At 35.7% G+C, this 11,593-nt stretch overlaps 1 long non-coding RNA gene across 1 annotated transcript in view; it reads right to left on the bottom strand.

Moving 5' to 3' along the window:
* LOC110395052 overlaps window positions 1-10,922 on the bottom strand; it is a 29,996-nt gene extending 19,074 nt beyond the window's left edge. Inside the window, exons 1-3 of the long non-coding RNA XR_002436127.1 lie at window positions 10,829-10,922; window positions 9,563-9,633; window positions 8,873-8,903 (exon numbers count right to left, since the gene is read on the bottom strand). This is a non-coding gene — a long non-coding RNA (uncharacterized LOC110395052). The remainder of the gene's footprint in view (window positions 1-8,872; window positions 8,904-9,562; window positions 9,634-10,828) is intronic.

Below are 11,593 nucleotides of genomic sequence, written 5' to 3'. Positions count from 1 at the left end.
CCCCCCAGAACTTCTGCTTGTTTTCAGTCTAAGTGTAATGAATTAAGTAGGCCTTTTGTTACTTCGGATAGCTCATAATATTGGTATAAGCACAATATGGGAAGGAATAAGAAGGATAGAAAAAAAGGAAGAAACAGATGTTTCTGCCTGTTTATGTATTTGACATTTCTAGAACAATTTGAGCTTAAAACAAATCTGAGTTTTTGTGGTGCTAAGCCTCCCCTTGATCCTTCTCAGTATCTGGAAGATGGCTAATATGGTATCAGTTGATTAAGCTCCTTTTTCCAAGGACTGCTATGGTACTGGCCATTGACTCTCATTTCTGCACATGGCAAAACATTAGAAACTGTAATAACGGAGCAGAATTCAGAGGACAGATATGATACAGTGAGAAAGAGTCAACTTTTCTTTCATAAGACATTGACCTGATAGAGTTTCTTAAGAAGTCACTAGAGTATAAGAAAACTGTATTTATTAAAGTCTACTTGGATTTCCAGTGAGTTCTCAACATGATTTATCAGCATTAATTCTTGAACTTAAACACCCAAGAAATAAGCCTTCAGAAGGATTAAACAGCAGTTGGAAGATAAAAACCACAGTACAAATTGTAATTTTTCCCATGACACAGGGAAGTTACCAGTGGAATCATCACATCATCTGCATTACATTAATAATTGATATGGAAATACCAGAGAGACAGCAAAGTTAGTTACCAACACTGATCAATCAGGAAAGAATAAGAAGATATGATTGAAAAAAAAAAAAAAAACAACAAAAAAAAACAGGAATGACATGAATTAGATTAGGTGGGGGAAAATAGGATGCCAAGATTAAATACAGATAAAAACAGTGACTCATACTGGAAAATACAACCTCAGCTTTATCTGTGCAATCATGTCCTTGGAGATTATGAAATATCAGGCATTTCTTTGATTTACAATATGGAATTAGATGACCAGAAAACCTAACTTCAGCAGTGGTAAAAATATGTTAAAGAGTTATAAACTATGCTGAAAGTAATAAAAGAAGAGAAAATAACATTATATCAACTGCAGACTCATGATCCACCAAGCACTGAATATTGTTTTTATTTCTTTCCCTTTTCTCTCAGAGGGTAAAGGTCATGAAATGATGATAAAAGCTATGAAAAGCTAGGACTGTGAAATGATAAAGGAATACAAATTACAAGTGGAGAGGTCTATGTGAATCTGCTGCTCCCTGCATTTTCCAGTGCAAATATTAGGATTCACCAAACACAGTAAGGACACAGTCCAAAACAAAGTTAAAAAAAAAAAAAGACATGGGTAAGATGAAGAACTCCATGACAGATCATACTGTAGAACTTGGCTATTAAGAGGGTTTCAAAACAAGACTAGATGAACAGAGATAGAACTCAAAGAACTATTAAATATACAACATCTGGAAGAATCTGAGACATATCACTGGAATATGAAAGATTACTGAAAAGAAATATATTTGCCTCAGACTAAATCCTTGTTATTAACTTGCTAATGCCTAACACAGTAAGCAGAATACTGGAGCATATGGAATTTTGCTCTGCCTCACTATGGTCTATCATTTTCTGAACCTTTGCACTACCGACTGAAAATGAATAAAAAGTGTTCAGCAAGAATTCAAAAGTAAGATTATACTCACAACATTGTTTCAAAGACTTACACTGCAGCTTGCCCTTGCTACTGTAAGGGTAATTTCAAAGCATTTGATAAGAAGTTGCTCTTATCTTTATTGATAAAGGCTGCGCAATGATGAATGAAAACAGAAGACAATGACATGTCTCATGAAGCAATTTCAAGAGTATTTATCAAGCACATACAATCAATGATTTTTGCCGTCATTCACTTTTTGCTGGCCATAATTTGATTATAACAAGGTTATTATTCTAGGCAGTATACCTAACAAGAATATCCCAAAGAGATATCTCTACGTTCCCATGCTGTTTGTAGCAGTTTGAGAACATTAGGGCCTGGAGCACCTCTCTTATGAGGAAAGGTTGAGCGACCTGGGTCTGTTCAGCCTTGAAAAAAGACAACTCAGAGAGGATCTGATCAATGTCTATAAATATCTAAGGTGCGGGAAGCAAAGGGACGAGGCCAGTCTCTCTTCAGCGGTGTATGGTGATAGGACAGGGGGAAACAACCACAAAATGGAGCATAGGAAGTTCTGCACAAATGTGCTTAAGAACTTCTTCATGGTAAAGGTGACAGAGCTCTGGAACAGGCTGCCCAGGGTGGGGGGGTTGTGGAGTCTCCTCTGCAGATATTCAAGACCCGCCTGGACGCCTACCTGTGCAACCTGGTCTAGGGAGCCTGCTTTGCAGGTGGGTTGTACTCAATCTCTAGAGGTCCCTTCCAGTCCCTACAGTTCTGTGGTTCAGTTCTCATAATAAAAGAATCAATCTGCTCATGATGTCTAGAATTCCCCCACTTACTCAGTCTTCCTTCCATAGAAAGCCAAGCCACATCTGAGGGAAACTTACAGTTTAAAGTAGGGCATATGAGGATGAGAAAACTAGTATCTTCTAACCATGTCTTCTGAAACTGCTCTCCCATCAGCCTTGGTGCCCAATTCAGTTAAATTTGAGTTACAGTTTTGTTTTTTATTAGTCTACTCAGATGAAAATCAGGAAATTTTCAGAATTGCTAAAAGCCATATAAATCGCTTACATATTTTGAAATCAACTAATAATTTATGAGGTACATCCAAGAAGAAATTCTTCTAGAAGAACTATGTCAAATCACATCTGCCATTCTTTCGGATTCTTTCAGAAAAGATATTAAGACACAACATTCAAGCACAGGCACCTAGAAGAGGCTCCGGACAACTTCAGAACTCATTAGGCAAATTTACCCAGATATTAAAGCAGAAGACAAGATAGTTCTTGCACACAGGTCTCTGGATAGAAGGGTTCAAAGATCATCTCAAATTCATCTTTTACTTTCCCACACCTAATATGCTCAGCAGTGTGACCAGCTGTTTATTGATGCTTCAGTACTTCAAACTCAATCCTGTCACATTTTAATTTTCATCCACATCATGCAGATATTCGCAAAGAGTAAATGGATTGCACAGTTATTAGTCTCTGTTTGTTACTATCTATCCATTCAGAGCTCCTCTTGAGATATGCAAATGTAGCTTCTTGGTCCTTCTAACTCAACTGATAGAAAGAACCTTGAATCACTATAGCCTGGACTGCATGAAACTCCTCTGTTATCTGCAGTTGTAGCATTGTTATTAAAGAGCTTTCAAGAGGTGTAGTTTACATAAAGGAATCCTTAGATGATAAACACTGTATTAGAGTTACTAAGAAATTTCCAATAAGAAAATATTATGTGGTTGCCAAAGGACTTGAAATGCCTGTGGTTTCAACTTACATGAACGGTATTTCTCTATTGCATCATAAGTACAGGTTCACTGCACATGGTTGATTATCTAGAGCTATCTGTCTTTTACTGTCACTTGTGGTATAGCATGCACAGAGAAAAAACAAACTTACTATACTGTAAGCATGACAATGTAGCAATATTTTTAAAGACCCATTCTAGAAAAATGTTACCAATTTTATAGTTTTCTACTATTTGTATTTGTTTATAAAGCAAAATTACTTATAATAGATTGGGAAAATGAGAAAAATGTTTCAGTACATAATTTTTATTTCCCACCAATCTATTTACTGTGCAGTTGTAGATGCATTTTTTTTTTTTAAAGTAGTCACAAATACAGCAATTACTCTGGAAACAAATAGTCAAAAAGTTTAAAATGAAGGTGTATAGAATTATAAAGTGAATTTATCTTTTCTAAGATCTTCACAAAAGAGATAACAGAGCCGTATAAAGAATCTTGTAGAGCACATATGTATCTTTTTAAAATTCCTGAGACACTAGTTAACATGTTATTAGAAAGAACATTGTTCTACTGTTAATACAACTCTGCCTTTTATAAGTTTAATATCATTTGAGTACAAATAAAATTTGTATAGAAAACATCAGATACCCAATGCACTGTATCTGTGGAGATCTACAAATCATTTTAATCTTTTAAGTGTCAGAAATTCCCTGAACATTGTAAATAAAAAACTAAAATGCTTGTTTCTAGCCTATACATATTCATTTTCAACTTGGATACCCAGAAGCAATAAAACTACACTAACAGACTTCCAGGAAACTCCAGACCCATTTGAGTATAATGTTATTACTTTGAAAATACTGCATAACTCAAGAATGGCTTTGCCTATATCTGAAGCTGTCAATTTTTAAATGACTCCATAAAGTAAAGCTTCCCTGCAGGTAGACTTACATGCAGCATTTAAATCTAGCAATTCCTTAGCCATTTTCTAGCAATTTACCCTTGGACTATTAGGATGAGGTTTTTCAGATAATTACATTCAGCCAATAGGCAATACCAAACTGGAATGAAATATTCATTGGATAAGGTATGAGATTTTTGTTTGCAGCACTGTTTCACCAATGATTTTTAAAGTCAAGTTTTGAAGCTGTACTTGTTGGCTTTTTTTTTTTTTTTTTTGCTGATACAGCATACAAGTTGCAGTAAACTAGTGTTCAGAAATTCAAATGATCTAGTAAGACCTGTTAGCACAGAAACTCTTGCTTTGCAAAATTTGCAGAGCAAGAAAATAAAGTCAATGAAAGACCATTCTCAATCTACTGAGGAACAGTAAGAGTGAGTAACTGAGTAGTCATTCTTTCACATAGAACTGGAAAAAATAGGTAGAGATTGATATTTTCGAGTTTTAATGATATGTTCTGAGAGAAAGAAAGAGAAAGACATTTAAAAAGCAAAAGAAATCACATTACTTGTCATTTTTATGAAGACAGCTGAACACCAATATTATGTCTGCATATCTCCAAGCGAAACTATGGAAAGACCAGGCTATTGGAGTGTGCCAAAGCCAGGATGCAGTATGAGAGCTTCATCTCTTAGCCTGTCATGACACACCAAGAAGGCAATGCCAATTAAAACTTTTCTCTTCTGCAGAACAAAACAAACAAAAAAAAAAAGGTCTAAGAACTTTCTTCCTCAACGGAAAGACACACTGATCCTCTCTGATATAGAAATAAACTTCTTAAAAGATCAAAAAACATACATTAACAAAAAAAAAAAAATCAAAAGCCTGGTATATTCATATTTGATCTTAAAACAAAAGCAAAAAGAAAAAAACCACAATTTTACTTTCTTGTTACCGAACAACATGCCAGACATTGAAAAAAGCCTGTGTTGCAAGGAAAGCCGTCTTGGTCATTGTGGTCAAAACCATACCATTATTCTTCTGAGCACTCTTATAATTTTCTTCTGTTTTCAAGGAACATATATCATCCATTTTAAGTTATAGGCATAGGAAGAAAACAGCTATAAATACAAAAATTGTGTAAATTCACCACTATAACAAGCAGGTTGAATTTCAAAAAAGCAGGCGGCTTTTGACAACATACGTTTAGCTTCAAGTCACCCACTGTGACATTTACAAGGATGAGGTTGTAACACATCACATGAGCTGTGTGAAAAAAACAGCCTCTGAGAAGCCCTGAGCTAAAACTAGTCACCTGCCTTAGTTTTAATTTCCTAAAGCAGCAAACCCGAGTAAAGGGAATTTCTCCATCTCTAATCCCTCCTGCAGTTTGCTACTCCTGGTATTGCTAAGCAGATCCGGACATTCTCACACAAACACATCTTCTTGTGGAGGAAGAGAGGGTATTTAGCAACACCTTTGTTCTATTTCATTTGCTTTAGGATCCAAAATTCCTCTGACCTGGCTATGGCTATTCAGCATCATCACACTACTCCAAAGGGAGCACCAATTTCTCTGCACACTAAGTTTTTCCTAAGAAAATTGCTACTTGTATTACAACTTGACTTCATTAACAGCATTTGATCATGTTCTGCCTGTATATATATCTGCAAACTTCGCAGTAAGAGTTACTTTTTAATCTATAAAATGCATACTCTCATTCATCCTAACTTTGGCAACTTAATGGTAAATGCAGAGACATGAATGCACATAACTTATTCTTCACTGAATTTAATTGAAGAAATTCAGTAAGACAGTTGCATAGGTTGCTGCCTTCATCATTATGCATCTCTAGGAGAGTTTGCTTTTCCTCTTTTTTTTTGGTAGAAAAAAGAATGAAAAGAAAAAATTTGCATGTAATAACATTCCAGAAGTCTGTTTTCCCGTAGTCCTCAAGTAGTACCTAGTAACTCATCTGTCCTAAATAAGATGCTAGGATACTGAATTGGGTACTAGATTGCTTAACACAAGTTAAGTTTAAATTTAATTTAAACCCAAATATTTTTTTCAAATAATCATTTAATCTAGATCTCTGACCTTTGACAAGGACAAAGCAGCTAGAAGACATCCCCTTAATGTCAAGTAGCTAAAGGGCAGATGTAGATGAAATAAAAATTAAAGCACAGATGTGACAGTGGAAAACTTATAGTAAGTAAGATTTAAGTTTTGCTCAAACTGAAATGTCAAGATGCTTTATTTCTTCTCTTGGTGAAATGAAGAAAAAATACTTAGAGTTCAATTCATTTGTATTCGTTGATGAAAATGGTAATGGTGCTATATAGCTTAAGTAGTAAGTTGCCGTCGTGGTCCTCCCTTCACATGTCTTTCATCACTCAAAGTGGCTGACTAGTGTCAGGATTGCTTTATGCTAGGCATCAGTAAACAGGTGATTAACCAAACCTGAGCAAGTTTTTATTTTATTTTATTTACACATTGACTTCCACTGCCTGAAACAAAGCACCCTAGTTCTACCTTCTCTTTTCCAAACCACTCACTCCCATTCACTTCAGCTTACTACACTCTAGATTTCCTTAAAACTTTCTGGAAACAATTTCCAATCATAGATAAAGAATCTGTCCTTTTTCCATCAGTGAATGACTTAAATTTGTGGGAAAAAAAAATAACAAAATTAAAGAGCACCAGACTTAGCTGAAACAAAAAGATTTTGGCCACAAAAGGCAGGGGAAATTTTATCCCCTACTGAAGCCCAGTGTTAAATTGTCAGAAAGGTACAGGCATTCAATCTAGCAAAACTTTATTCTTTATCTCCAAATAAGTGCAATAATGTCTATTTTAATTAATGACAACAACCATGCTACACCCTAGAGAAGAAAAATAATCAGAGAAATATTATTCTCTGGCCTCTTAGGAAAATTCCAGATTAGACTACATATAAAGACTCAATTCCAAGAAGTCAGCTTTATGTAATGCTCTTCCTTAGAAAAAAAAGACAAAACATTGCCAACTACCAAAACCTCATGGAATCCTTCACCCCATGTCTCCCTATCCTTAAGCTGCATCGGTGCTTGTACAACTAGTTCTATTCTAGTTCAAAAGTTACTATGCAAAGGAAGAAAACTATTTGAGGGGGAAAAAAAATCCTTTTTTTTTTCCAAGCCTATTAGTTACTGATTAGGTAATTAGCTTGTAAGGGTTAATTAAGGCAAGAGATAGATCAACTGCATAGGTGGGGAGCAGAAGTTTTATAACCTGCTGTACTTTATTTCAACTTGTAGCTTAAGCCAATCAGTTGATTTGCTGATTGAGCTCCTGTCCAACTGGAACGATGCAAGAGGCAATGACATCCATGTAAAAAAACTTATAAATAAACAATTCTAAAGAATTACATCTTTTAACTTAATTTTCCATGCACTGGATCTTCTCTCCAAGCCTACTGGCAACTATAATATAATAAAAATGTACAAATGACATGACTTATTCTTATAGCACTGACAAGTATTTCTAGTTAGGAAATAAGTAAAATTAATCTAAGAAGAGTAAATATGAATAATGAAATACTAATATAGTTTAGTTTGTATTTGAAGAAACCTGAAGAATGTTGCAATAGTTAAAATCTAGACTGATGTAAAGGAACAGGTTCTCTAATCACTCATTCATTTTAAGTAGACATTTGAATTACAACATTGAAAAATATATTTCATTCCACCTACTTATTATTATGGTTGTCATTCATTGGTTTTATTTGCACAAATCGCAAGCTCATTGCATTTACTTCTATGAAGTCCCACATAGAAACGAACTGATGCATCTATTTGAACTTACACAACTGTTTCCTTCCTTCACAACACAGACATATGGAAGTTGCTATCCCTATTCATATTTCATTAAATCTGGCAAGTTGGTAATAGCAATGCATTTTGATACTACAGTTTTCCATGGAAAGAAAATAATTAGCGGGAAATGTTTTGACAACCCTCTTCCTTCCAAGGCTGTGCTTTCACAAGGCAGAAGGAACAAACCTAAAAGATCCTTGCTACTTAAAGAATGAAAGGCTCCAGAAATTCAAGGCCATCATGACACACACAAAGGCTTTCAGGATAACAGACCATGGAGTCCCAGCAGCTGATGGTGACATTGATTTTCAAAGGCCATTGACATGGTCCCACAACACATCCTTATCTCTAAATAAGAGAAATATGGATTTGAAGAGTAGACTATTCAATGGATAAATCATTGATTGGAGAACTGCAGCCTGAGGGTTGGGGTCAGTGACTACATGGGGGGGAAATTCTTTACTCAGAGGGTGGTGAGCCACTGGAACAAGACTTCCAGGGAAGTTGTGGATGCCCCATTCCTGTAGGTGTTCAAGGCCAGGCTGAATGAGGCCCTGAGCAGCCTGATCTAGTGCTTTAAGATCTGTTCCAACCCAAGCCAGTCTATAATTCTTGTGAGGGTCACAGCATCAGCAGAGATTAAGAATGTCAGTTTTGGTGATCTAGCTTCAGGGACTAATATGAATTATTTGTTGCACAAGCAGTGTATTTTCAAAATACAGTTTTTAATATATTGTCAACTGGTATTGCTTACCTGTGAAAATTTGAAGCTTTCAGTTGTGTTACTGATAGGATTCAAATATTGAAGAGGAAAAAAAAAAAAAAAGCTCAGCTCTCTATCATCATCTTCCAGCTCTATCACAATTTACAGAATCTGTAACATCACTTAAGCACTGAAAAATGCCCCAAGATTATCTGGATCCTGAAAATGAGTTCTATCATGAAATGTGTTTGCTTTATAATCCTCCATTTGCAAGAAAATAGAACAGAAGGGACTAACTAGTCTCCCATCTTTCAGAAGTGTTAGGACACAGGCATTTACACACACAGTCTCTAACACACCTGAATGCAACCAAAATATTAAGCTTAACATGTTTTCTGCTTTCCTTATGTCTGGAACAAATTTGATTATTCTATGCATAATTCCAAACAGATCTTCATGTGGAGACGCACTCTGCATATTACGTACCAACCTAATACTCTAACCATCTTTACAAAACTCCTTAGTTTACTGTGCCTGTTGCTAGCGAATATTACAAGCACACAGATAAGTGAATAACTAATGCCAGACATGAAATGTTGTACCTTTTTGAAACCTTAAGACTGTTGCTATCTCACTATGTTCCATCTTCACTGACTGATTCTACTGAAAAGAGTCAGAGGCTACTGAGATCACTTGGAACCTGACATTTTTTTCACAAAAATTAAAATTTCTAAGACTTACATCAAGACAAGAATGAACCAAACCAGGAGAAGAGATAGCCAGCAGAGATTCAGATGCTTTTCCTAGCTACCCTGGATCAACAATAAAAAAGTACAGTAAGAACAAGGAAGTAAGAAAGTTTTAGATCTACCAGAATAATAAGCCCTTTACAGAAAGTTACCATGGAATAATCAGAAAGACGTTTAAAGTAACTAGGTTATTTCACCAATGGATTGAAGGAAACATTCAATAAGTCACATAGTTTAAATTTGGATTATTTCTAGAGTAAATATATATAACTTGGATTATGCACCTCAGTTTTTATGCTGCAATGGAAAAATTCATTTTTGCACAGTTGACCAATTACTAATTTATTCATTAAAAAACTTTTTGCATATATAAATACATGCACTGATATATATATATAAACAGATTTGCTAAAAAATCTAGAATACACAACAAAACTTTTAAGGAAGATAAGGGAAGCTCTATAATAGCAGTTTTTTTATTAATATTCTTTTTAAAATGAATTTGTTCACATAGAAATCATACCATAGTTTGGTCTCTTCTGAACAAATCATTGAGAGACAAAGTATCATGCCTAAGTATTAATGCATGTTCTAATTTTATTTCATATCCTAATTTCATTTGGCTTTGAACTCTACTAAGTAAACTAGAATTCACAGTTTCACAATAAATTAAATATAAAATAACATTATTTAACACTGTTTAGCATACTAATAAGGCTATCAGTGTAATAGAATAAACATGAGACCATTAAAGAGGATTATTTTCAGTTCATAATGTGGCTAGATAGGAAAGGATTCGTTCCTGGACACTTAATGACTTTCTTTTCCTGTATGGCCTATTAGTATCGCAAAAATTCTCAGACAGAGGAAAAAATTATACATGTTAGTTCCACAGCACATCTCAGAAGAACAGGTTTCTCATTATTTTACTGAAATGATTTTTTGCCCATCAGCCAATTCTTTACTAATGTGTATGGTGTCCCGCTATCTCACTTTACCTATAATTGTGTTCATGGGAGAACATCACTAAGTTTAATGCTGGATCTCTAATATCACATAGTTGCATTTTGTTCTACCACTCTGTCTTTCATCAGCCAGGATTAAATCAATTTTAGATGTTTTTATACACACAGCAAAATCAAATTAGCCTAACAGAGTGTAAGGATAAGCAAAAACAGATACAACTGCTTTAAACAACTTTTGGATCACCCAAGAAAAAGAGAGATCACAATCCAGTAATAAATAAAGAATCACTTACCCCTTTCCGAGGATTAGGGCTCACCAAATGCTCCAAAGGAGGCAATCTCCAAGAAGAAAGGTTTCCCTTGTGGCTGTCAGCCCTTAAATGAGGTTAGGTAGGGCTGGACCCTGGCTCCAAGCTTTCCAGTCCACAGGTGAATTGTTTCCACCAGTGTTCCCAGGGCTGGCTGCACCCCTTCAGCAGGTGCTCAATTACTGGTTCAGGCCATGACCTAACAGTTCCCACACACACAGGTACAAGTGTGAAGCTAAATTACTGTAGTGTGTGGGTTAGTACTGCAGCATCTGAACACACGGACTTAGATGTGCAAATGATCCAAACCATTTGTGGCAGGTTCTAACATCCCTTATATACATTTCCAACTTTACATCCCCCTCAACATGTCAACAGAACACTTAGTCTCCTTCATGCCTAGACACTAAGTGCCCACACAAGTGCTCATCCAATGAGAGCCACTAGTTGCTTCTATTCACGCCCTTCTTCTCCACTCAGGGTCATCATTACACGGAGATTACGCGCCCCACTTGACTTCTGCTCTTTTTTCCCAGACACAGCCTTTGTTCTCAGAGTCCTCTTCCACACCCTGCCAAACTTACTTTTCAGCCACTATTCTGACTTTTTCTTGAATCCCCACAAGTATGGCCTAAGTAATAAGTGATAATGTTTTCTGAATTATCCCTTTACCTCTCTCTCCTTGGTGGTCACCCCTCTTTTGATGCAGTCCATGATACAGTAGGCCTTCCAAGCCCCACGCACTTCCTT

The sequence above is a fragment of the Numida meleagris genome, chromosome 2 (genome assembly GCF_002078875.1).
Source record: "Numida meleagris isolate 19003 breed g44 Domestic line chromosome 2, NumMel1.0, whole genome shotgun sequence".
Classification (NCBI taxonomy): domain Eukaryota; kingdom Metazoa; phylum Chordata; class Aves; order Galliformes; family Numididae; genus Numida; species Numida meleagris.
This window is presented reverse-complemented; position numbering and strand designations above follow the sequence as displayed.